The 25796-nt window shown below is 40.4% G+C and overlaps 1 protein-coding gene and 1 long non-coding RNA gene across 4 annotated transcripts in view; one reads left to right on the top strand and one right to left on the bottom strand.

The window, feature by feature from the left end:
* The window catches only part of FAM20C (FAM20C golgi associated secretory pathway kinase), a 75843-nt gene that overhangs the window by 22206 nt on the left and 27841 nt on the right, over positions 1-25796 (top strand). The window lies entirely within an intron of this gene.
* LOC137155010 (uncharacterized) lies at positions 20183-22476 on the bottom strand. The gene is made up of 2 exons (XR_010920318.1): positions 22396-22476; positions 20183-21871 (listed from the first exon to the last, which is right to left on the bottom strand). It is a non-coding gene; the product is annotated as an uncharacterized lncRNA (long non-coding RNA).

The raw sequence follows: 25796 nt of genomic DNA, 5'->3' as shown, positions 1-25796 counted from the left end.
AATCTGGCTCTTTGAACTGTTTATTTGGTCCTCAAACTTCCATCTTCCATAACTCATTTTCCATTTCTGAATATGTATTTAGTAACAGTCAGCATCCTGCATGTGGCTTTTCAAAAGAGGAAAAAGGAATAAACAGCATTTGGTGAAGCAGAGATGACAAGGCAGCATCTATCGTTTCTGGAGACCCGGGTCCAAATCTGCCAAAGGTCATCAGCCAGATGAGTTTACCTGACACAGTCCCACAGTGGCTGGTGACACAAAAACCAGCCTGCAGTTGTGGCATGAGTGGTAGGTTTTGCTCAGGAGAGACCCAGATCTGAAATAAGAGGGTGACGCAAGTCAAGACGGAAGGGCTTTGGCAGAGCTGAGAAGCTTAGGAAGGTTTGCACAATGCCTGCCCAAATTATGCTGCCAGCGATTCACAGAAATGAAAAAAGTGCATTTAATAATCCCATTAAGTAATGTGTTAAAATATTTCTTTAAGACTTTCTGGGCATTCCTGTCATGTCAAGTGTCTATCTCAACAGTGATAGTACATTTTTGCTTACAATTTTCCACCCTATGAAAATGTTCTGCATGTGGGTGAGTAAAACTGAGAAGGCCTGAAATACTAATTTGCATGCAAGAATAAAAAAAGAAACCCTAGGTAAATTTTCTGTGTGTGCACATGAACAGTTGTAAACAAATGCAGTGTGCTATGCTGTATCATCCTATATGAATGATAAAATATCTCACACTGGCACTTAAGCCAGAGACTACTCACAGAAGTAGAATCAGGAAGATCCTGTCAGCATTATAAAACCTCTTTGTAAATCTTGCTAATCTGTGGTAAATATACTAATGGTCTGTGATGGGATGTTAGATGAGATGGGTTCTGAGTTACTACAGAGAATTCTTTCTTGGGTGTCTGGCTGGTGAGTCATGGCCATATGCACAGAGTTTAGCTGATCGCCATATTTGGGGTTGGGAAGGGATTTTCCCCCAGGGCAGATCGGCAGAGGGCCTGGGGGGTTTTCACCTTCCTCTGTAGCATGGGGCATGGGTCACTTGCTGGTGGATTCTCTGTACCTTGAAGTCTTTAAACTATGATTTGAGGACTTCAATAACTCAGTCATAGGTTAAGGGTCTATTACTCGAGTGGGTGGGTGAGGTTCTGTGACCAGCATTGTGCAGGAGGTCAGACTAGATGATCTTATTGGTCCCTTCTGACCTTAAAGTCTATGAATCTATGAGTGGTCCAGCTTTCAACTGCAGTGGTAGTCACCTGGCCAGTGAAATACTAAGGAGACAAGTGAAAGAGGATATATATATAAAAGTTAGCATAAATACTGACTTCAGAAATAAGTGAATTTGTGTATGTATATATAACTTGTATTTTGGACCTATTTGATATGCTATCACAAAAACAAAAAAGGAGATGAAAATGCTATATTAATTCTCTCGTTCAGGGGCAAATCTAGTAATTATTACATTTTCTTTAGTTTTTAGTGGTTTCGTTTTGTTGTAATACTTTATGTGATGGAGTGTAAAATAACATTTCACATCCAGCTTATTATTATTTTCATATTATCCAACCATTACCCTCCCATGTCCAAAAGGAAAGATATTATATTGTCAGTTACATTAGTGTGTATGGAGGAGCATAGGATTTGCCTAACTTTTTGGATAAGGATTCTTTTTCATTTGATTTTTTAGAGCTTTATTCAGCAGAAAGTCTAATTCCTGACATTTAAGCCACCGAGTTTACATAGAATTTCAAATTTCAAGGCCAAATTTTGTTTAGAAGCAAAATGTTTCTCAGTACAACTCTCATTAAGCTGAATCTTAAGTTTTGGCAACTCCACCAAAAAGGGAGGCCACACTTTCTCCCATATCCAGATATAGAAGAAAGACCTATGTGATGCCATGATGGACTTGCCACAGAACATGCTCAGAGAACAGGGATGTCAGTCTTTTGTGTTCTGATCTATAGCCGAGCTTCCCACTATCAGGGATGTTTCCTATCTTGAATCAAGGGGCCTGATTCTCTGTTATGCTAAGGCCCTTTTATAGGACTCTGTCAGTGTAAAGCAGATGGCAGAAGCAGTCCGCCCTCTCCCCTAAGAATGCCCCCAACGCAGAGAGCTGCAGATGGCACAGAGCTGGCATGAGACTTTAAACCATCCCTGTTCCCAGTCCCAGATGTAAAGGGTGAAATAGGGTTGTGCTGTGCGCAAGTTGAGGGTGTGGCAAGAGTGCATTACAGCTATTCTCTACTTCTCAGGGCTCACAGAGGGATCTAATAAGCAGAGTATCATTTAGAGCAACCCTGAGGCTGCTCTACCATCCATGGTGGGGGTGCTGAGTATATCTTTAAACCATTTTTACTCCTACTCTTTCCACCATCCCTGTCCCAAGCACAGGAATGCAGTAATTGCTCTGCCTGACATAGCCTTCACTGACTGAGTAATTCTCAGTAATTCTGCTCATCTCATGTCTTATCCTCAGACAGCCAGTCCTTTGGGTTTCAGGTTTTATCATGATGCACAGGAATGATCCTACCATGTGTTTTAACATGCAGCCCGCGCCTCATGTGGTCCTCTCTACACTAGAGCCTTGCTTTATTGGCAAGCGGAAGAACCTGCAAAGTCTCTGCTTGTACTGTTACAGCACTATGAGCCTGATTCTCCTCTCACAGCAGTGTAAAGTGGGAGTAATTGCATAAGAGGCACGAGCAGGGCCAGTGTTTCTGTGCTGTTGGAGACAAAGGGCTCTGTGCAAAAGCGATGGCTCTCGCAGTGTATTCTGGCTATATATTCAAATCCATGCTCTTCTGGCATCCATTGAAGTGTCAGACAACTTGTGAGCAGGCGCAGTTCCATCCAAACAGATGGGCATGAATGTATTGGCTGCCAAGAGACAGTTCATGTTCATCTGGTGTGAGTAATGAGGGCAGAATTTCTAGCTGTGATTGTCCAAATGGCTATCCATCTTGAGGTTCCATGCCTTTACTTATACAGGGAGAGGAGTGAATGAAAATAAGGTCACCTTAAATCCAGTTTGGGTATGGAGTACATTAGGGTTATTTATTTTGGTTTTCCCATTGGCAGCATAGATGGCACTGTAGTGCCACGCATATCATTTCAGCAGAGGCACAGGCACAGTAACCATTCCACAAACATCAGTTAAACATATTGGTCCTCCAACCAATCTGAATGATTTGTAAACTAAATAAAATCCAGGTCCAGGTATTGTCTTTAGTCCATCAGTTCTTTATTCAGGAGAACATTTTAAAGCATTTATGGTTGCAAAATGTTTTGTCTCCTGCAGTTGATCCACTGCTCCTGACAGAAGTAATAAGTCATGGGACTTTTTATCTAACCCAACTAGAGGGAGAGTCCAGGATTGTCCCTTTAAGAGACTGGGTGGTTACCCACACTAGAAAGTGCAGCTGGGTGGATCCAGGTGTGGCCCATGCAGAGTAATCTCTGAGTAAGCAGCAGTAAGGGAACCTCCTGGGTTGCGTGTATGCTGACTGTCTCCAAGTCTAATATCACACCAGAAACACGACAGAGAGAGCTCTGATCCCTCTGCCCTCACCCCCTTTTGAATTTGAAAGTTCCCCTACAATTGGCGTGCTTTTTAAGCTGTCCTACACACTCGGTGTTCCCACTGTGTCCCCCTCGCCACTGAGGAAAGCTGATATTTCCTCTTCCACACTCTGTGGGGAGAGCCGTTTAGGAGGGATTCCCTCCCACATGGAAATGAGTTTCCCTTTACTTTTTCTAGGTGTCTTGCACTCAGAATGGGTTAGCACCTGAGGCTACTTCCTTTAGGATTAGATGTTTCTCCCAGTATGCACTAGTCCAGAGCAGCTTCTCATCCGCTTTCAGTTAGAGGTATAGCCACCTCCCATTTTGGTGCCCAAGGGATTGGTGAACATCCAGGGACTCAGCAACACAGTGCACAGCTGCCACCAGCCTGCCTCCCCCTCAGGATCTGCTTGAGAACAGCAGTGTTTGAACCAGCCCTGCCAGGCAGCTCCCTACCACAACCTGCTTCACTGCTGCATTGCCTGCAAGTCAGTTAGGTAGAGTGAGGAAAACGCTCTGAGTGCAGCCTGTCAAAGACAACCATCAAAGCAGCTTCTTAGGCTCAGTTGCCCTTACACCTTATGAGCTCCCCATGCTGACTGACAGCTCACTATTTGACTTTCATCCAGTCAGGAGAGGTTGGGGGGGGGAGGGGAAGAAACTTCTTGTGGTGGTGTTTGTCGACCTAGATTTTATGGTTCCTTTGAACACAGGAGTCTATGTTTGCAATACACCACAGGTCCCTCCCAGACTGGCATGTCCTTTGGATCAAAGAAACTCATAGAGAGGGCAGAGCTGGTAAGCAAATCTTTTATAGCCCCTCACTCCTGCCACATTCATTTCCAGGTAACCTCTATACAAACAGATGATTTCGTGCCCAGGCAAATATATATGTATCCATTACCCTGAGGATGGTGGGGACAAGACATTGAAAAACTCTCTTTTCATTGTCTTTTCATGTCATCTTATGCCCTGAGATATATGGTGTTTAGATCTGTGGGCCATAAGGGTTCCAGCTACACTATAAAATTGGCTCTGTGTAAGCATGGCTGCTCAACTGAACTAGTGATAACATACCTAGCTCTTCTATTGTGTTTTGCATCTGCAGCTTTCAATGTGCTTGACATAGGTGCTAAATACTATTATCCCCATTTTACACAGGGGGAAACTGAGGCACAGAGAGGTCATCCAGCAAGGTCACCTGAATCTCAGTCTAGTGCTCTGTCATCTCAGTTTTAACATGGTGTGGTCCTGCCTCTGGACAAGAAAAGCCCACCTAACGTTCCTTTTCCCAAAAGTTGTTTATAAAATGGTTTGCTTCTGTCCACTCAGACTGGATGAAATTGCATAAAACAGTGTATCTAAACATAAACAGTATCATAATGTAGAACTGAAATGAAAGGCCAAATTCTACTTTCATTTACACTACTGTGAATCCAGAGTGACTCTATTGGCTTCAGTCAAGTTGCTCCAGATTTACAGCAATTTAACTGGGAAAAGAACTTGGCCCTAATTGATTAGAGCCTGCACATATAATCTCATTCATCTGTCTAGTAGCCTTGTATAGTGTCATGAGTCAGAGAGTGGCACCTCTACCTGATTTCCCTTCCCTGTCTTTGCTTTTCAAGGACATACAATACAGTCATTCAGGGCTGTATGTGGGGTTGCCTTAAGGGTCTAAAAACAGAACCTCTGCTCTCTGCTTGTCCACAAATGTCATAGCCTCCTGAAAGCCTTTCTTAGTCAAGAGGCCTTAGATAGTGATAATAATACAGTGGTGTCGATTAGGTGACATAGCCAGTCACCTGTCAGTTGTTGGCTAATGTTTTACCAAGATTTGCATAGTCCATTGTTGTTCCAATGTTTCTTCTATTGTTATATTGCAGCCCCTGTCAGTGGAAGGGCCCTACCAGATACACAAGATGGCATTAGTATGACAGGCAGTTCTGAGGACCAAGAATATTTGGCATGTCTTATTCCTTTTATTCAGCTCGCATTACTTCACCCACAATGCACACATGTACCACGTTCCCCCTGCCCTTGCGGTTTCAGGTAGAATAGATTAACCCTTTCACTGTACACCTTCCTAGTGTCCTATTTTGCTGGCAGCCGCCTACATTCACTTTTTAAAATAATTTAAAAAAAAATTCCTTTGTTATGTAAGGAGGAGGCCAAAACAAACACCAGTATTCCAGGCACATTTGGCTTGAAGACCTCAGCCTTAGGTGAGTCTAATTTGCTCACCGCCACTGGACGCAGTGACTCTTTGTCTTGGCAGCAGCCTGGGGCTCCTTTGAAGGTCCTCACTGCCTTTGGGTTAGGATGGAGGGGAATGGGGGGCTGACTTAACTGAGTGGATCCAAGTGGAGAAGAGGAAGTGTTTGGGCCAGGTGGGGCCACTGACCCAGCATATGCACTGAGGGGTGAGGGAGGGTATTTATACCCCCTGTGTTCTGCAGGGAACTCTCTTTAGGATATATCATATTTGGTACCTGTGTTATTGAAGGATGATGGGGTATATATTTTTGGCTGATATTAGGGAGAGAAATGTTAATTATCTGGAAGCCCAGTGAGGAGGGAAGCAGACAAGCTAATTGCTGGCACTTCCTTTTGGTAGGTGTCCAGTGCAGGTACTCCTTATAGAGGGGATATTGTTTCCTGGTAAACGAGAGTTGGAAGTGGATTTAAGGGGAGGCACGTCCTGAGAATGCTGGAGAAAGAGGGGGTTGGGTATCCCAACTCCTGGTATAGCTGAGGGAGAACACCTACTTTTGTCCAGTCCCCCTTAACCCTATTACAAGGGGAAGGTGGTGGGGTCCCAGCAATGGACTGGCTGGGACCACGTTGGGAAAGAGGAAGAGCTGACAGCAGTGCTCCCAAATAGGTGGAAATAATTAAGGAATGAATAATGGCCTGCACTGTATAATTTATTGCTTGGTATTCCCAGTTACGTTAAGTGAATAAAGTTGCGGCCTAATTAAAGCACATCTTTTGCCACTTGTCTTTCGTTCTGCATGGCATGACAAAGGCTGTGTAATATTTTGTCTGGACATGGTCTTTAGATTTTTTTTCTTTCTATATATAAAGAAATATATATATATATAGGACACATTGAACCCTCTTATCTAAGTGTATTGTTGTTGTTTTTATTAGCTTCTCTATCTCCAGAAAATGGAAATTATGTTACATTGGTTCTTCATAGCAATGGGTCATTACATTTGAATACCTGCTGGCTTGCAAGGTATTTTGGAGTTACCAAACCATTTTAATATCTGTGAAGCTGTGGTAGGAATTTTCTGGCACTCCATGCCCTAAAGAATTAAACACAGCAGCCCTGAATTTCAAAAACTGCCATCACTGCAAGAAATATGAATCCAACAAAAAGAGCAGGATTTTAATTAGCTTCCTTTTGAAAGATTCTACAGAAATCTAAAATTAATTTGTAGGGTGAAAAAAAGTCCCTACTTTTATCTGTGAAGAGATTTTAATTCTGGTGAATAAAGTGACTGCTGTAATAATGTAAGATTTTTTTCCCCTTTAACTGTGTGGCTCTTCCTTCAGCCATAGCCTGCTGGGAGTTGATTCTGTAGCAGTGAGATGTTTCAGTTCATCAGACATTATACGTGGCAATTGATGAACCAGGTGGTGACTAAGATTTGTGCTTCTGTTAGGTTAGCTGTTAAAGATGAGATCACGTGAATTCCTTTTCGGTGTGACCTTCTCTAGCTGATCATATGCTGTGTTTTCTTTGTGATCTGATCTGATTTTAAGGCCAACCAAAAGGCTAACAGTGCTTTAAAACACAATAATACCTATTCCCTTGCTCTGCAGCTTTTTTATGAAAAGAATCAAAAGGTTTGCAGGCGTTTCTACATCTGGCTTAGCTGTTGGTGAAATGTATCCTCAGGGAGGACTGGAAAATATTATTTCTCTTGTTTAGAAGAGAAGTAAATGAGTCACTTTTTCTGAAATTGTTTTCAAGGAAAGGGATATCAGAAGTTGTTTGTATTGTGCAGTTGATATTACAATAGATCTCATGTGTATTTTAAAATTTTACAGCATTACAAAAGGGAGTCAGATTAAGCTGAGCAACAACAAAGACTCTAAACATTATCATTGCTCCGGTGAGGGAATGAAAATGTAGAGCTACATAATATCTTCACAGTCTGCCCTAAGGAAGGGGCCGGGCTTAGATGCACCAATCTAGGGCCAGACCCAGGGTGCAGATACTGACTTGGAGACTGAGAGTTCCTCCCCAGCTCCTCTGCTTTAATTTGCAGAGGGAGTAGAGTATTTCAGATGTTTCTGATAAACAGTGTTTTCCCCACTGCATACCCAGACAGGTGTTCAGGCAGGTGAGCTGGAGGAGGAGAAGGGCAGTGGAGCCAGGGCTTCTCCCATGCCCTGCACTTGTCCACTCCTTCTCTGCAAACATGCTTTTGGGAGCCAGGGGGCAATAGGAGGAGTAGGGGTCCCCATCATGGCCAAAATTGTAATCTGAGCAGGGGTCTTCCTCCCCCTTCAGTGGCCTGCATGGCTGAATATAAAGGCTGTGACAATCCAGCCATGAGGGATTTAGGAGTTGACCCAGCTCCCTTTGAAAATGATGGAAAGATTCTCTTGGATTTCAACAGGAGCTATATGGAAAGCCAAGTTGATAACATCTGTTACATCCACTCACAAATAACCTTGTACAATTGGGCCTGATCTAGCAAAAATACGCAGGTGTAACCCACTCCACCAGCCTAAAGCCCATATTTTTGGACTCTTGTGGGTGGACTGCAGAAGAGGAGAAATCCACCCCCTCAAACCCAGGACCAGGGTGTTGGATCTACTGTACAGCTTCTCTTCCCTCTCCTGACCCATCCCAAATGTGGCCTGCCATATTGGCCTGCAAATGGCCCATGAAAGACCTATTCTTATGTATGTAAAGGGTGTATAGGAATGTCTGTCTGATCATGGAGCCATGAACAGGCCTTATGCAGGGTTTAACTATTGTAGAGGGCCAGCTGTCCCCACCCAGTAAATGTCATCAGTGAATGAACCTTTCCAAAATGTTTAACTGGCAGTAATACAAGCCAGAAGCAAGTGTAAATCAGAATTGCAAGCGGTGCTCTAATGGAACCAAATAGCTCGTGTTTAGCTAATCTGTGCGAACGCATCTTTAGCCAAGAGTTAACACTTTCATTTTACAATGTCACTGGAGAAAAGAAAAAGCGATTGCTGGCATTTTTAAAAGAGCTAATTGTATATTAAAACTAAATAAAAGATGATTAAAAATTACACCTCAAATTCAACATTCATGTTTCTGAATGTCTTCTTTTCTACATAAAAATATTTCAGTCATGCCCTTAGCTACTCAGTGCGTTAATACTGATTTATTTTAAAATACAAGAGGCTTTATGCTGGGGAAAAATGGATTTTAAAAGTATTTTCACAGATAAGCCTGAACATTAAAATAATTTTTAAAGGATGATTATTCTGTTCCTTCTTGCATAACCACAAATTTTAAATACATTTTAAATAATTATTTGTAAATTGATTTTGTTCAAATTGACCATAACAAACTAGACAAATCTCTTCAGCAATAATTTTCCACCTAGCTGAAGAAATTAGCTATTCCCTTCTCCCTCCTACCTAGAAGCAGCATTAGAATGGTTACCTAGATACCCTGCTTGTAAAGGATGTGTATGCTGAAGCAATTTAAATAGCGTGATTTGTCATCTAAATGCAGACATCATTAGCAAAGCACTCTTTAGCTGGAACCTTGTCAGCTGAACACTGATAACTTTTCTCAGTGTTAAAAAGAGTGATTTATTTTAACCAACTTATGGGAAAATGTTGCTTGCCTGGGGTGAAATTCTGCAGAGATGGCTGGCACAAGGACTGTGCATTCCTTATGTCTCACTTATGACCTACTATGAGGACTTGTGTGGGATTTAAGGCTTTCAGAGGCCTTCAGTTGGCTATCTATATAGTGGTGAATTCACCCAATACTGCCAACCTCCAGCATGCAAAAATCATAAGTCAGCCCCCCCAAAATTCATGAGATTGTGTTAAAAATCATGAGGCTTCTTTCAAATACATTTTTGGTTCTTTTTGTTTGCCTTCTGGTTCTGAGCCTTTAGAGTGCACTTACTTTGTCTTTTCAAGCTTTTCCTCTGCAACCACAAAGGCCAGCCACTCACTTTAAAAAAAAAAAAAAAAAGAAAGAAAGCTGAGATTCTCATGCTCTCTCCATTCAAGCCAGTGGGGCTGTAAGGAAATCCTCAAATATCGGAAGACTCGCAATGAATTTGCAAGCATTGGCAGCACTGATATCTCCCCTTATGACTAGTGCCATTAGTGTCCATGGCATTATTTGTGTGAGTAAGGCAAGCAGGATTTGACCCTGAATTTTGAGCGGGTGAGGGGTCTTTTTTCTTTTCCGTAACTTAGAGTGCTTTTTCTTCCTGCTCCCAGTTTATCTTTTGGCCTCTGAATTTTTAAAATGACAGGCACTTCAGAACAGAGTGCTAACGAGAATGCTTAAGAGTCGGGTTGTAAAACAGGCTGATAAAACGACATCGCTGCACTGAAATTCACCCTAGTTTATGTTCAACTGTGAAAAACAGAAAATGGCCGCTTTCTTTGATGAATGCTGTAGAGAGTAATTGGTTAGGTAAGAAGGCAGTATTACTGGTTAGAATCAGGCTGTTTGGCATTGTCAAGATGGCTGCTCTGCGCAGGAGTGGTAAGGGCTGGAAGCAAGTGTATCTGAGGTTCAGGAAAAATATATTCTCCCAATTCCCTTTTATGGCCAGACTGCACATAACAGACTGGCTCAGGGCCTGATCCAAAGCACACTGAAGTCAATATAAATCTTTCCACTGGTTTCAGTGACTTTGGCTGAGGCCTCAGGAAGTACACCCAACGCCTGACCTGACAAATCACCAGCCTAGGCCAGTGTAGGATACAAATGCAGCTTACACCCCAAATCCCAGCTAACCACATATCCCCCCAGATGCATTATGAGTTCGCCACCATTAAGTAGCTCCCAATTATAAATTTGAGAGCCTCCTTCTTGGCAAATCTGTACGGGTGCTCTGCTCTTAAATCAAGCACAGTACCAAAATATTCTGCTGATCTATGATAAAACTCTCTTTTCCCTTTAGTTTTAATTGGTGTTACGAAATAGTTTATGGTTCTTGTCATTAGTATTCCCAATTGGCAAGACCGACAATTTATTTCAAGCTGTAAAAATGCTGAGAATTTTCTACTGATTAGCAACACTACTGGGACATACTGCTCGATCTATCAACATAGGTTATTTTTCTGTTCTGGATGGGTGAGGATTCTTGTGCACTTGAATTAGAAAGTGTCTTATCACAACTTTGTTGTTACAAATCTAGTAAAAATGAAGATATTTTCTTGATAGTAATTAAATTCCTTCAGTGACATGCAGTATATTATATGAAAGGTTCCAGTGTAATGAATATATTTATCTTCCAGGAAATCTACAATATTTTCTAGCCATTTGTAGGACTCCATGTATAAATAATGCAAAGCATGCTGTGTTGCTTTTCAGTTCTTCCTAGGATATTATGCTATTAAAAATCCCAGGGTTCTTTCTGCTACACACACACAGCAGGTAAAAAGAATGTTCATGTGATGAACAGTGACAAGAAACAGCATCAGCTAATACATAAAGCAACAATTCAGTGAAACACAATGAAATTGTTTGCAGTAATTATAGCAAGGAATGAGATTGGCATTTAACTTAATACATGGTGGTTCACATCTAAATTGTGATCCATCAAAGCAGGCACTGAATTTATAAACCTAGTACTGGGATTTGGAGTGGTAAAATAAAGTGAGATGTTTCTTTATATCTTAAACCAAATACATCTCTGCTCTCCTTACAACATTCCTAATACATACAATTGCTAGCCATGTAAGCCAGTTCATTTAGGTTATATGACACCATATTAATAGGTATTATGCACATGATGTGTTTGTGAGAGAGAGAGAGAGAGAGAGAGAGATGTGTATGTGTGTTGGGTAATAATGCTAAATTGTACTATGCTTATTCTTGCCTATGAATGCTAAGGCATATATCCCACAATGCCCCGAGATACGTATAGATCAGCACTTGGCTTAAGCAAGTACAAAAACTGTCAAAAACTAGATGGAGGAGTGTTGTGAAACAAAGGTACAATGTGGTACAAGGAAATATTTAGGTAAGATATATGAATGCTTTGTAGTAGGGAATATCATGCCCCTTAATGTTTGAAATTTAATATTCAAACAAAAGATGGGAGAGTACAGGGAGGCAAGAAAGACAAAGCTGGCACAAACTGGCTAGTTAAACGTAAACTTTAAGCGATGTGAACAGTGATCTGTAACTTGTAAACAGCCAGGCTATCAAAGATGGCTTGTTTAAGGGGGAAGTTGGGAAGCACATCTTCTCTGTGAGGTAAACTAAACACTCTGCAAGACTTCAGTTCTTGGGAAGGACTCTTCCTCTTCTGTACAATATTGCTTTCTCTTTAGACAGTAAATTTGCTTGGTTTATTCTCTTGACCATTCTTAATATTGACCTGCAAGTATAGTCAGTGAGTTGACTATACTTCTTAGTCAATAGCCATAATAAGACTTAAATGTTGATTGTATCGTTTTCTAATGAAATGATCATGATGAATTAATTGCAGACATATTTGTTGCTGTGTTTGTTGAAGAACACATCTTGCAATTGAAACCCTCCTGTTAACTATATAAAATATTTTTTCACAACAGAATTGCTAATTCGTGCAGTGTGAAGAAGACAAAGAGCATCCAACACATAAAGACAAAGTTGTAACCCAGATTTCTTATTTGTTAGTCAGGGTTGCGCTGTGCTTAAGAAAGGAACTGAGTGTTTATCTACATGCACATTACTTACACAGAGATTAAATCCATATTGCAAATAGAAAGTAGATGCATTATGTACCTAAAAGAGGAAAAAAACTGTTATCTGCCTATTTATGGGATGATCAATTTTGGGTTAGAATTTACAGTTATTTTTAGTTCAGTAACATTACAGTAGCTGCATCTATAAAGAAGCAACACTCTTCCTCTATGTTACCCTCATACAAAACAATTCCCTGAGATTTCTTGGTGTCACCATATTCAAAATCCAGAGTCACATTCAGTCTATTTGCTGTGAGCACCTGAATTCTGACCATCATTTAGCTGCATATTTATTCGTGTGCAAAGGAGTTGTGGATCAGCGATCCGCTTAAAACCCTCACAAGGCAGATAAATATATCCATGTGCCTTACTTACTCCATCACCAAGGTGGAGTGGTTTATCAGGATGCTGTGTGAAGAGCACTTTGCCCAGTTTTGCCAACCTGGATGCATTTATTCTGGTTTGTTAGTGGACCCCGCCCACTTTTTGGAAGTTTGTCACTTTTTCCTGTCCGTTATTCCTGGATGTGTGCTTCTGCAAGGTGTTTTTGTAACAGACCCATTTTTATAGCTTGAGTGGAACTTAACTAGTCCATAAACCCTGTGCTGATCGTTTTCAGGGGTGACAAAATGAGGTTTCAACTACTTCCTTAAATTTCACTGTTATCTCAAGAGTTTCTCCTGGACCTTGCAGAATGGCTCATGAAGCCCAAAAGACTTGCTGCCTTTTTAAAAAATGTCTGATTTTTCATCTTTATTTTTCTGATTAAAATCAATTACTTCAATCACTCGCTTTGAAACGAGGTTTCAAAACCAATAGAAATGCAGATGTAATACGTTGTCATTATCATTAATGATGCATTGTAGCTAATTCCGTTTTCAAATGGAAAAGCATAAGGGCGAGGAAAACAATTAGAAGCATAAAATTAAAAGGCAAAAGTAAATAATTTAGTATGTCCAAGTATTTGGAAATGCATAATGTGTAGTAATAATCATTTGTTTCAGCAGGGAGTCTCCATCCCTCTAGCAAGTAACTTGTTTTGCAAACACCATCCGCCTTGTCAATAATTTGAAACAATGTCTTAATTAAACTTGATGAAACTGTATCATATTAATCATTAGAAAAAACTCTGCTCTGATTTGTAGCGGCAACTCCCATTTTCGTTTTTAGGAGCTGTGTGTGGATATCTAAGGGCAGAATTCAGCCTATAGAGTTACATAAAAATAGATGCATTATTTGCCCAGTGACTTGATTTAGCAGCTTACCATATTGTTACAAAGGAAATCTGATTTTGGAAACAGTTTCAAGACTCACCATAAATGGGGATAGAAAGGTTATGTCTGGAAATGGTATCTTAAAAGAACTTCACAGTTGATAAAATGAATGAAAATCAATAGGAGGTGTTTTGTTCAGATGCACTAAGTCACACTAGATGGCACAGTTTAAGAAATAACTTTATTGAAAGGGAGTTTCTAAAGATTGACCCTTTGGTGCCATTACCCTGGAACTCTTGCTGTTAAACTATAAAAGGGTTTGAATTAGTGCATAACAGCAGGGAGTCTTGGCTCTCACCATTGCAAGGTGCAGGACTATTCTCTTCTATTCTATGTAGGTTCTTATACTGCCCTCATCACTGTAGTATCTGAGTGCCTTCCAGTAGTGAATTAAGCTATGTGACTAACATCTATCATGTGTGGCTCATTCTCTCTTTCTCATCCTCTCCCCGGGAGAAGAATTGTAAGTGCAATTTATTGGTTTGTTTTGGTAGGGTTTTGTTTTGTGAGTTATTTGTTTTTTAATGTATACACTGCTGTGTGTTTATTTTAGAGAAGGGAGGTAGAAGAAGTGCATCTTGCCCTTGGAACAGAAGGGGACAAAGGCCTTAGTTCCACACTCTCATACCAAGCCCTGGGATTTACAGTGGCAACTTGGATTAAATACCAAATTAAGAATGTGTTTGACATTATAGTTATGTCAGAAACTGATACAGCTTTAGAAATCTAAAGGGAAAGCTGACATTTGTGCTGCAGAGACAAAGAAATCACAACAATTTATATTAAGAATACAGGATCTCAGACTTAACCCTGCTATATGGCCTCTGGTCACTTTGTTTGTGCACCTGTAGTCCTTGGGTAAGCAAAGCCCTCCCCATGATATTTCTTTTTCTTCCTCCCCAACTCCCTCTGTCTGTGTCCATCAACAAGCCGGGTCACCTGAATCATGCCTCTCCAGCTGTCCCATCCGCTGAGGTATATGTTGTGCATGTTCACATGCCCACTGTTACTCATGACTATTGAAAAAATGTGGTTTCCTACATTCAGGCTCTGTTTCTTTCACACCATAGCAGTCACTATTGCTTTCTGAAGGCTTTACTGTTGACTCAGCAGGTCTCTCACTACATTGCAGGAGTCTGGGTCACCCATTAATATCAGGTGATCTTGGACTTTCTCATTAGTTATGTCCCTAGAATGCACTGTGTGGTCAGCCTTCAGCCACGATCGAGAGCTTCCATGGAGATGGAAGGATCCAGCCTGCAATGTAATCAAGGATAAACTGACAGAGAAAGGTGTGTGAATTAGTCTGTGGAACCCAACCTCGGGCCTAGGAGAGGGACCAAAGACTTGCAAGATCCCAGGGTGGTAGGTAGCAGATGAAGAAGGGGTCAAGACATTCTCTGAAAGGGGGGATGATAATTTGTAGTGGACAATTTGATGAATGAATTTAGCCTCTTTTTTTCTATTTGCAATTTGTCAGCAAGCAGATTACAGCTTTATCGAGTTTGTTATAGAAAAATTTGCCATATAATTTCCCTGAATAAACCTCGATCTGTTAGAGTGGACGTGTGCAATTTGTTGTGAGAGCTTGTGTTCAGAATTTGAAATGTGGTGGTTAGCTCTGACTGGAGCAGGTTATGTGGTATCATTCCAGTCTCCTGTCTGAGCATAATCTCTGGAACCAAGTTTCCAGTGCAGATGTTCAGTATTGCAATCTTAAAATTCACTTTCCAAGAAAGTTCTTTAATATTTGCTTAAACTTCATTGCTTCCTTGAATATCCCTGCCAGCAAATTCTTTGGCAAGAATGTTCCTGGAAAACAAAGCTTCCAGAACAAATTCAATGTTTTATTAAAACAAATATTCATGCTAAAAATAAATATTCACCCAGTTCTATTGAAATATAGCCTGGGCAACTGGTAGTGCCCTCCTATTGGAGTGACCTGTTAGAAGTCATACGAATATCAATTGTGGATTATTTTTTTATCCACAGATCTCAACCTTAAAAATGTTAGTGGGTTGAAGGGTCGTGAGACAGGGCTGAGGATTCAGTTTTAATTAAGCATTATATGAAAATCAGTTCACCCCTTCTTATTTATATTGCACTTTAAGGGCATTCAATCTGATGATTACTAAGATCTATGTGACCAAATTTAGGCTAGGCACCTTATAGAGATATGCCATGATCCCTGCCTTATCAAAGGGTCTGATCAAAGGCATAGGGCCAGATTTGAATGGTATTCATGTAGTGTTTAATATTATGAATAGTTCTGTTGACTTAGCAAATGCCTGATTCAAAGCCTACTGAAATAAATGAACATCTTTCCATTGACTTCAATTGGCATTGGCTCAGATGCTGTGTTAGTGTGTAGAGGGTTGGGTCCTAATTAAGACATGACTCTAAAAGGGCCTGATCCAGTGCTCCTTGAACTCAGATGGAGGCATTCCATTTACTTCACAGGCTGTTGCATCAGATCCAGAGAAAGAATAATAAACAGTAGGGGAAAGGAGCAAGGAAGGACAGCGATTACAGTATTAAAACCAGATGGTTGTTCAATTTTGTTATGAGCATATTTTGGTAGGTCCAATAAATGTACTATAAAAATATGAGGATAATTCACTAGATGTGAATGTGAGTGATCTATTTGATTTAAAAAATAATCCTCACTAAATATAAACCTCAAGAACTCATGTGGGTTACACATATATATCACATTGTATTGTAGATAAGCTGCATATTTTGGAGACATTTTAATAAAACTTACAAATTCTAGAAGTGGCCAGACATAAGCAGTTACTGAAAAACAGTGCATATCATAAATAGCTCAGTAAAAAATTGCTGGCAAAAGTGGCATTTCATATATTTCACTTAAAAGTGTTTTTCTGCACGTCTTTCACAAACTTTTTCTTTTCTTTCTTTTTTTTTTTTTTTTTTTTTTGTATTGTGCTTTTATTAGCTACCTCTGTTGGCCTTAACATGTACTTATTCTCATTTTGCAAAACAATCTACACTAAAGCACTTTTAATTTTAAATTGGCCTAAAATGATTTAAACTCTCATTAAAACCAGCACACCTATGGCACATTTTACATTTATGGAGCTCAATCATTTCAGTGTAAGTATTTCCCTTCCCTCCTCTAAGGCTTGCTTGAGGTCTAGGTGTAGACATTTTGTGATCCATGGAGCATGAATAAATATTCTACTATGCACTTTGAGAATAGTAGTTCACTGAATACATTCTCACTTGATGGCAGATATTTATATAAAATAACAATTGCCTCAAGAGTTCCTGCTGAAATAAAGAAAGAGCGTATTTCTTTCTACCTAGTGTTGCTCAGCATAGTTATTCTGGTATCCTACTGCTTTTTATTCTTTATAGGATGAGATTTTCCAGGGTTTCAATAGTTTTACCACTGACTTCAATGGGGGTAAAACTAGGCTAACACTGAGCACTTTTTGAATATCCAACCCCTATGGTTCTTCTAATAAGGAAAGTATTGTAGCTCCTTACATTCTTCATCACCTTTGCATTCAGCTGGCTAATGAAGGCAATGTCCACTGACTAGGATTAAATGTGAAGAGCCATGTGATTCATAGATTCCAAGGCCAGAAGGGCCCATTGTGATCCTCCAATCTGACCTCCTATATTACACTGGCCATAGAACTGCCCCAAAATAATTCCTAGATTATCTTTTAGAAAAACATCCAGTCTTGATTTTAAAATTCTCCAGTCACCTGGGAAAACTGTTCTGTGTGGTGAACGGAACTGGTAAAATGCTAACTCACCTTATTCCTGCTGCAGCCTTCAGAGCAGTTACAGCACCTCTCCCCCAATGGGCAGTATTGCCAGTACTGCCTGGATTTCTCTGGGGATGAATAATGCTTTCCTGTCAGACAAGGGCTCTTGCAGGTACAGGGAAGTGCAAAGGCCAGAAGAGGGTGATCCAACCCTTTATCCAGAGAACAGCAAACAGAAAGGATCTTTAAGTGCAATTTCCAGTCTAATTTGTGAAAATTGCAGTGCTCTTGATTTGCCGGACAGGCTAGCAGTGAAGTTTGTGATAGCCTGGCACAGATTGGATGTGGGGCAAGATTTTCAACAGCCCCTTAGGCCCAGATCCTCAAAGGTATCTAGGCACTTTAATACCTCTGAGGATTTGGGCTGAAATTATTTAGGCGCGCAAATCCAATGGAAGTCAATCAGATTTGTGCTCCGAAATCAGCAATGTTCAGAATGACAAACTAGTGATGTCATGATACTCCTAAACCTGTAACACTTTGACCAGAATGGCTTAGACATGGTAGATTATGTGTGTTAATATCCATTAAACAAAACCCAGCAGATTAACAGCTCAATAGCTCTTTCTATTCAATAGCAGTAGATGACCCAGGCACATACAAGTATTTAAAGCTCAATGGATGTTTCATCTTTCTGCTGAGATACCGCCTGAGTTAGAGCCAGCCCCCATAAAGACAGGAGAAGCAATGAAGTAAATGGGGTGCTAATCTACATTCCTCACTTAGGCAGAACGCCCAGTGGAAGAAATGGATGTTTGCCCTGAGTCACAGAGTGAGTCAAAAGCACAGAGCAGGTTAGATACCCTTCACAGAGATCACATCTGCTGCCAGACAGAGGAGCAGCAATGGTACAGCAGACCGAGAGTAACAATAAAAAGAGGGCGGTGGAACAGTTTGCTTTATTAGAGTAATGAAATATCATACCATATCAAAGCAATTCCCATTTCTTTTGTAACCACAAAGGAGTCTGAAATAGGCAATTATAGCTTCTTTCCAGCTCAGAGAGGCACATCACCCTTTGCCACCCATTAAAGCATGTTAATAACAGCAGTAAAGCAAGTTCAAGGGTGTGTGTGCTTTATTGGGCAATCACACCTCTGAGGAATTAGAAATGCTTAGCCCTAGGGAGCGATTATCTTGCAGTAACCACAGGCCTGCTCTCATTTATGGTATAATTACTGAAGATTTTCTGGATTTTGTACAAAGACAACCTTGAAAAGAAAAACTTGTAGTTCTGTAAGGGTGAAATTCTCCCCTGGGGAGATGACCAGCCCAAGGACTATGTGCAAGGACTTAAGTGAGAGCCAGCACAGCTTAGTGGATATAGTACTGGTGTGGGACTCAAAAGATCTGGTTTCTATTCGTCGTGGGTAAGTTTGGTTGAGTCACTTCACCTCTCCTGCCTCAGTTACCTTCCAGTAAAATGGGGATAAGGCTACTGACCTCCTCTGTAAAAACACTTTAAAAACTGTAGCTAAAAACCACTACACAAAAAGTAGGTCTTTCTAGTATGTGGTGAATAAACCTTGGACAGGCATTCTGCAGAGAATTGTTATTGTATATCAATAGATTCCACTCTATATTCAGGATATACATACAGGACATGTAGTTATACACTTGATAATGATTCATAACAGATATATTTGTCTGCAGAATCTTAGGCACTTGGTGTTTGTCAGATTAAATATCATACCTGAACACATAACACAGTTACCAGCTAGTACTTCAATGGTAAATTATAAATACAGAGCACTGCACTCACCTAGAAGCCCACCTTATTCTATTTTGCAGAATGTTCAGCTCCTTGGAGCTCACTGGGAATAGGAACATTCCTGGCACAGCTGTGGACATATGGTTGGCCCATGGTGGAGGTACCATGCAGTAGCAGAGATGGATGTTGTACTAGTAAACCATTTTCACTTTCACATCCAGTCTGAGGATCTTTTTATTGATTGATTTTGCAATGCTACTGTAAAATGTAACTGAGAGATTCTTATTGCATGTTTCAGCTAATAGAGACAGAAACTTGTTCTTATTAGACCTTATCCAAAAGATACAAGCATTCAAAATTGCAAGCATTTAATACAGAGAGAGAGAGAGAGAGAGAGAGAGTGAGAAAGAAATTCTGACTTTGAGCTACATTTTGAAATAAACCCCAAAAGCTATGGGCAATAGAAGCAGTACAGAGTGTAAGTACTGTGCTCCATTTCTACTTCCTCCAGCACTTCTTTCATGGAATTTCTATATGTCAGGCTGCAGAGGAGTTTGCTTGACCTTATTGACTAGGGTTATTGTCCATGTCCTTGTACTACATCCTAATCACCCATGGTGACTACTTGTCTCTGGCACTCAGAGGACAGTGTAGAGATTTTATGGGCCGTTATAAAGGGTCCCCTGTTGTGGGCGGGACCAGTGGCTCTCCCTCCCTGTCAATCTCAGAGGGAGGCCACACCTCCCGGCTACAGCCACATTAGTGGTAATGTGTATCCCTCAGGGAGAAAACATCAGAACCAAGATTTGACTCTTCTTTATGGCCAAATCCTGCTTACCTTACCCACTCAAGCAGTCATAGTAAATAACATTGCTGAAGAGGAGTTTCGTTGCACACTTCGTGATTCTAATGTTGCTGAGTGTTTGGGTATGTATTGTGTTGTGTAGATTCACTGCACAAAAACCTGAATGAAATCTACATGGTGAAATTCTGGCAAAAATATCATTGACTTCCATGGGTTTGGAGGAATGACCAAAAGTATTTGGTATTACGAATAAGAGAAGATAGCATGATGATCTTGAAGTCCGGGTACTGGACCAGATGTCAGGAGATCCATGTTATGGCTCTGCCAAAGTCTGCTTGTATGACCTTAGTCAAGTCACCTATGGCTTGATCTTGCAAAGTATTGAGCATTGTAGCCAGATCCAACAAAACAGTGAAAATTCCTTAATTTTAAGAAATATGGTTAGTCCCATTGGCTACACAGGTGCTTAAAGTTAAGCATGAGCTTAAGTGATTAACTCATGCAGAATTGAGTCCTCAATATCTCTGTGCTTCAGTTCTTCATCTGTAAAAAAAAGAACAACACTTTCCTGTCTCACAGAGGCATTTTGAGGATAAATTAATTAATATTGTGCTGCTGTAAGATACCAAAGTGATGGGGGCTACCTTAGGAGCTTGACAAATAGGTGGACAGAAGTTACATAGCTGATTCTCAGTTCATCATGTTTATAACATTTTCAAAAGGTCATTTTTTGCAATATATGTAGAAATAGAAGTGGTTGTCTTCAAACCTGGAGTATCTATGGCACATGCATTGTACCACAAAAATCAAAATATCTCTAGCTTTTCGTCAAAGGAAACTTGAGCTATTTGGTGTTTCTAATTCATTTAATGTTATTGTTCCTTTAAATCTTTACCCTTGAGTGACCCCAGACACAGTACATATTATACAACGTTCTCTGGGCTGAGGGACAACTTTAAACCTCTGATTTTGCAAGTATTTTTCTTCTAACCAGGCCAGAGCACTAGAAATGTTTAAATATTCAAACCCCTTCTTCGTATAAAATATTCTATATTTCCTTCTCTGAAGCAAGTCTGAGGCTGCATGGGCACAAACTAAGCTTATGTTTGCACTGGCTATTTTTCACAAAACATTTTTTTTACAGCTGTATCATTTTTCATGTTTGCTGTTTATGGTGAGCCGACAATATATAAGGAGGGCCTCCAAGGTACAGATCGGGGGGGGGGGAAAATGACAGATTTCATGGGCTAATCCTAACAAAAATGCAGACCACCATCTTCATAAAATGATAGCATCTAAAAGAGAAAGTCAATTATATAGGCAAAAAGGATTTGCATATGTTACAATTTCCTAATGCAGATGCATTAAATAGATGCACAAAATATCATTGCAGCCCCTCGTTAATGATCTTTCCTGTTTATTTAATTGCTACGAGACTCTTTTCTCCCTGCTGTGGCAACAACATTGACCATATTAATGTGGTTACAGAGAACTGTTTTGTCAAGTGCCTCTTAATCTTCCTACTCCTGTATGTGAAGCCAGGTTTCTGTCTCAAAGATTCATCAAATGTTATTTCTGGGTTAAGGGTTTTTTTTTTATCCACAAAGTAAATTAGTGACAGGAGCTTCCCAGCACTTGTCTTTCTTTTCATACCACGAGTCCTTCATTTTGCATACAAGCACTGCACTTTATAGCTGATGGCTAAGAATCCTTTATATCTAACGTGCATAGCCAGTTAGCCAATGTGGCTTTGATACCCACTTAATCCTCTTCCCCTCATCCATCTAAAAAAGGAAGATGAAAGAGAATTTGCAGTAAATGACTATACATACAGCCTTTGGTCTGTGATAACACACTCAATTTAAGTGTGTACAGGTAGCCTGCTGGTGTGTTATGCATCATTCTCTGTGCCTGATGCAAGGAGGATATGGGTTTGTTACAGCTCTCATCCTGAGAGTTTAGCTCAGGCTGTAAAGTCTTTCTCACTCTCTTGTATACATATTGTGGCGAGGGTGGCTTGTTCTGCCCTTCCATGGGTCCTGCACCCTCTTCGGCTAGGCTGGCGTTATGCCTGGGTGGGAGCAGTGGGAGGGGCCTGGTCCCGCCTCTGCCCCGGGCCCTGACTTAGGGACCCTGTGTGGAGTAGTCTCAAAACTGCTCAGTCCATGAGCTACTCCCTTCCCTGGGTCACCTGTCCTTGGTCCCACTGCTTGTGGTCTGCTTCCTGGAGCCAGGGGATTCTCCCTCAGGCCTGTGTGCCTAGGATCCCTGGCCGTGCCTGGACGGGTACCCCCCTTGCTTCTGGTACCTTTTGGGTTGTGGTAGCAACAGCATTTGCTCTAAGCCCTGTAGCAGCAGTTACTACTACTACTACTACTACTACTACTACTACTACTTCTTGTTGCTGCTGTTGCTGCTGTTGTTGTTGCTGTTGCTGCTGCACTCCATTCCTCCTCTTAATTCCCTGTCAGGTGCCCCCATCTGCCCAACAGGGAGGCTTTTGACTGCTGGGGCAAGCTCCTTGATTGGTCTCAGCTGGCCTAATTGGCTTAATTGCCCTGGAGTAGCCCCAGCTGGATCACCCAGGGAACAGGGATTTGTTGATCCTGGGGCTAATATATATATGGGTGTGTGGGTGTATTTGTATGGTTGTGTGTATTGTTAATTGCAGCTATTAAGAATATAAGAATGGCCATACTGAGACAGACCAGTGGTCCACCCAGCTCAATATCCTGTCTTCTAATAGTGGCCAATGCCAAATGCTTCAAAGGGAAAAACAGGACAATTACCAAGTGATCCATCCCTGTTGTCCAGTCCCAGCTTCTGGCAGTCGGAGGCTTAGGAACACCCAGAGCATGGGGTTGCATCTTGGCTAATAGCCATTGATGGACGGATTCTTCATGAACTCACCTAATCCTTTTTTAACCCACTTATAGTTTTGGCCTTCTCCACATCCCCTGGCAATGAGTTCCACAGGTTGATTGTGCATGTGTGAAGACGTACTTCCTTTTGTTTGTTTTAAACCTGCTGCCTATTAACTTAATTGGATGACCCCCGGTTCTTGTGTTATGTGAAGGGGGTAAATAACACTCTCCTATTCACTTACTGCACACCATTCATGATTTTATAGACCTCTATCATATTCCCTGTTAGTTGTCTCTTTTCCAAGCTGAACAGTCCTGGTCTTTTTAATCTCTCCTTGAACAGTAGTCATTACATAGCTTTAATAATTTTTGTTACCCTTCTCTGTACCTTTTCTATTTCAGATATATCTTTTTTGACATGGGGTGACCAGCACTGCACTAAGTATTTAAGGTGTGAGCGTACCATGGATTTATATAGTGCTATTATGATATTTACTGTCTTATTATCTATACCTTTCCTAATGGTTCTTAACATTCTATTCGTTTTCATGATTGCCACTACACACTGATCTGATGTTTTCAGAGAACAATCCACAATGACTCCAAGATCTTTTTCTTGAGTGGTAACAGCTAATTTAGACCCTATCATTTTGTATATATAGTTGGGATTATATTTTCCAATGTGCATTACTTTACATTTATCAACATTGAATTTCATCTGCCATTTTGATGCCCAGTCACCCAGTTTTGTAACTCTTTGCGGTCTGCTTTGGATTTAACTATTTTGAGTAATTTTGTATCATCTGCAAACTTTATCACCTCACTGCTTACCCCTTTTTCAGATTATTTATATGTTGAACAGCTCTAGTTCCAGGACAGATCCCTGGGGGACACCGCTATTTACAGCTCTCCATTCTGAAAACTGACCATTTATTCCTATCCTTTGTTTTCTGTCTTTTAACCATTTACTGATCCATGAGAGGACCTTCCCTCTTATCCCTTGACTGCTTAGTTTGCTTAAGAGCTTTGGTAAGGGACCTCGTGAAAGACTTTCTGAAAGTCTAAGTACACTATATACACAGTACACTATATACACTGGATCTCTCTTGTCCACATGTTTGTTGACCCCCTCAAATAATTGTAATAGATTGATGAGGTATGATTTCCATTTACAAAAGCTGTGTTTACTCTTCCCCAACAAATTGTATTCATCTATGTGTCTGATAATTCCATTCTTTACTATAGTAACAACCAATTTGCCTAGTACTAAAGGTAGGCTTACCAGCCTGCAATTGCCAGGATCATCTCTGGAGCCATTTTTAAAAATTGGAATCACATTAGCTATCCTCTAGTCATCTGGTACAGAAGCTGATTTAAGTGATAGGTTATATACCACAGTTAGTAATTCAACTACTGCAATTTCGTATTTGATTTCTGCAGGACTCTTGGGGACTTATTACTGTTTAATTTACCAATTCGTTCCAAAACCTCCTCTATTGGTACCTCAGTCTGAGACAGTTCCTCAGATTTATCACTTAAAAAAGAAATGCTCACGTGTGGGAATCTCCCTCACATCCTCTGCAGTAAAGACCAATGCAAGGAATTCATTTAGCTTCTCTGCAATGTCCTGGTCTTCTTGGAGTGCTCCTTTAGCACCTCAATCGTCCAGTGGCCCCACTGATTATCTGGGAGGCTTCCTGTTTCTGGTATACTTTAAAAACATTTTGCTGTTAGTTTTTGAGTCTTTTGCTAGTTGCTCTTCAAATTCTTTTTTGGCCTGCCTAATTATTCTTTTACACTTGGCTTGCAAGAGTTTATGTTCCTTTCTATGTTCTTCAGTAGCATTTGACTTCCAATTTTTAAAGGATGCCTTTTTATTTCTAACCACATCTTTTACTCTGTTGTTTAGGCATCGTGGCATTTTTTTAGTCCTCTTACTATTTTTTTTTAATTAAATGCCTATACATTTAATTTGAGCCTCTATTATGGTGTATGTATACAATGATGCCTAATTCTAAGCAGATGTATGCATGTACATTTGCTGTATATGCTACATGTTCAACAAGGCCAAATATTCTGTATTCTTTGGTAGCTGCAGCCAGTGGAATGCAGAGAGCAATATGGGAGGGAGAGTGGGGTAGAGATGCACTAAGTGGGAAAGTCACAGGGACCTTTGAAAGTGAGGAAAACAGCCTCAATTATGGTATTTCCTATATGTTTAGATAATTACAAAATAGTAATTTTAAAAAGCATAGGACCAAATATTGTTCTTAGTTACATCAGTACGCAACAGAGCTGCACTGGTGTAATGATAATCCAAGCAAAATCTAGCCCATAACACTGGAAAAACTCACCTCACCTCAACTGTTTAAACTTGCATGCGTGGTTAAGCACTGTATGCCTGACTGTTAGATGTGCAGAAAAGAAGGGTAAGACTGGACAAATATTCTAAGAAATGGCCCTGCTTGTCTGATCACATTATGTCAAGAACTACCACAGAATACAGAGTGTATGATCTTGTTGTACATGTAGTGTACACTGCAAATGTACATATATACATCTGCTTAGAGTTAGGCATCATTATATTCCATTCCTTTTTCTGGAATTGTTTAGTGTGGCTTATGTGGTTTGGATCTACATTTCATTTTGTATTCTTTTTAGTTAGTTTCTCAATTAAAAAAAAAAAAAAAAAGCTGTGAATTCAAAATCTCACCTACCTGTCAATATATTTTCCATCAAGCTAACTTCCATCATTTTAGCTTTGAAATCTTCTTGGTGTGGCATTGGTGTGTCAGGTGGGTTCCAGTAAGAATGAGAATGGAATATTGCCAGGCATCATGCCAAA

This window comes from Emydura macquarii, unplaced genomic scaffold (assembly GCF_026122565.2).
Source record: "Emydura macquarii macquarii isolate MOO-44397 ecotype Brisbane River unplaced genomic scaffold, CSIRO-AGI_Emac_v2 contig_1348, whole genome shotgun sequence".
Classification (NCBI taxonomy): Eukaryota; Metazoa; Chordata; order Testudines; family Chelidae; genus Emydura; species Emydura macquarii.
Note: the sequence above shows the minus strand (reverse complement) of the source record. Positions and strands in the feature narration are given on the sequence as shown.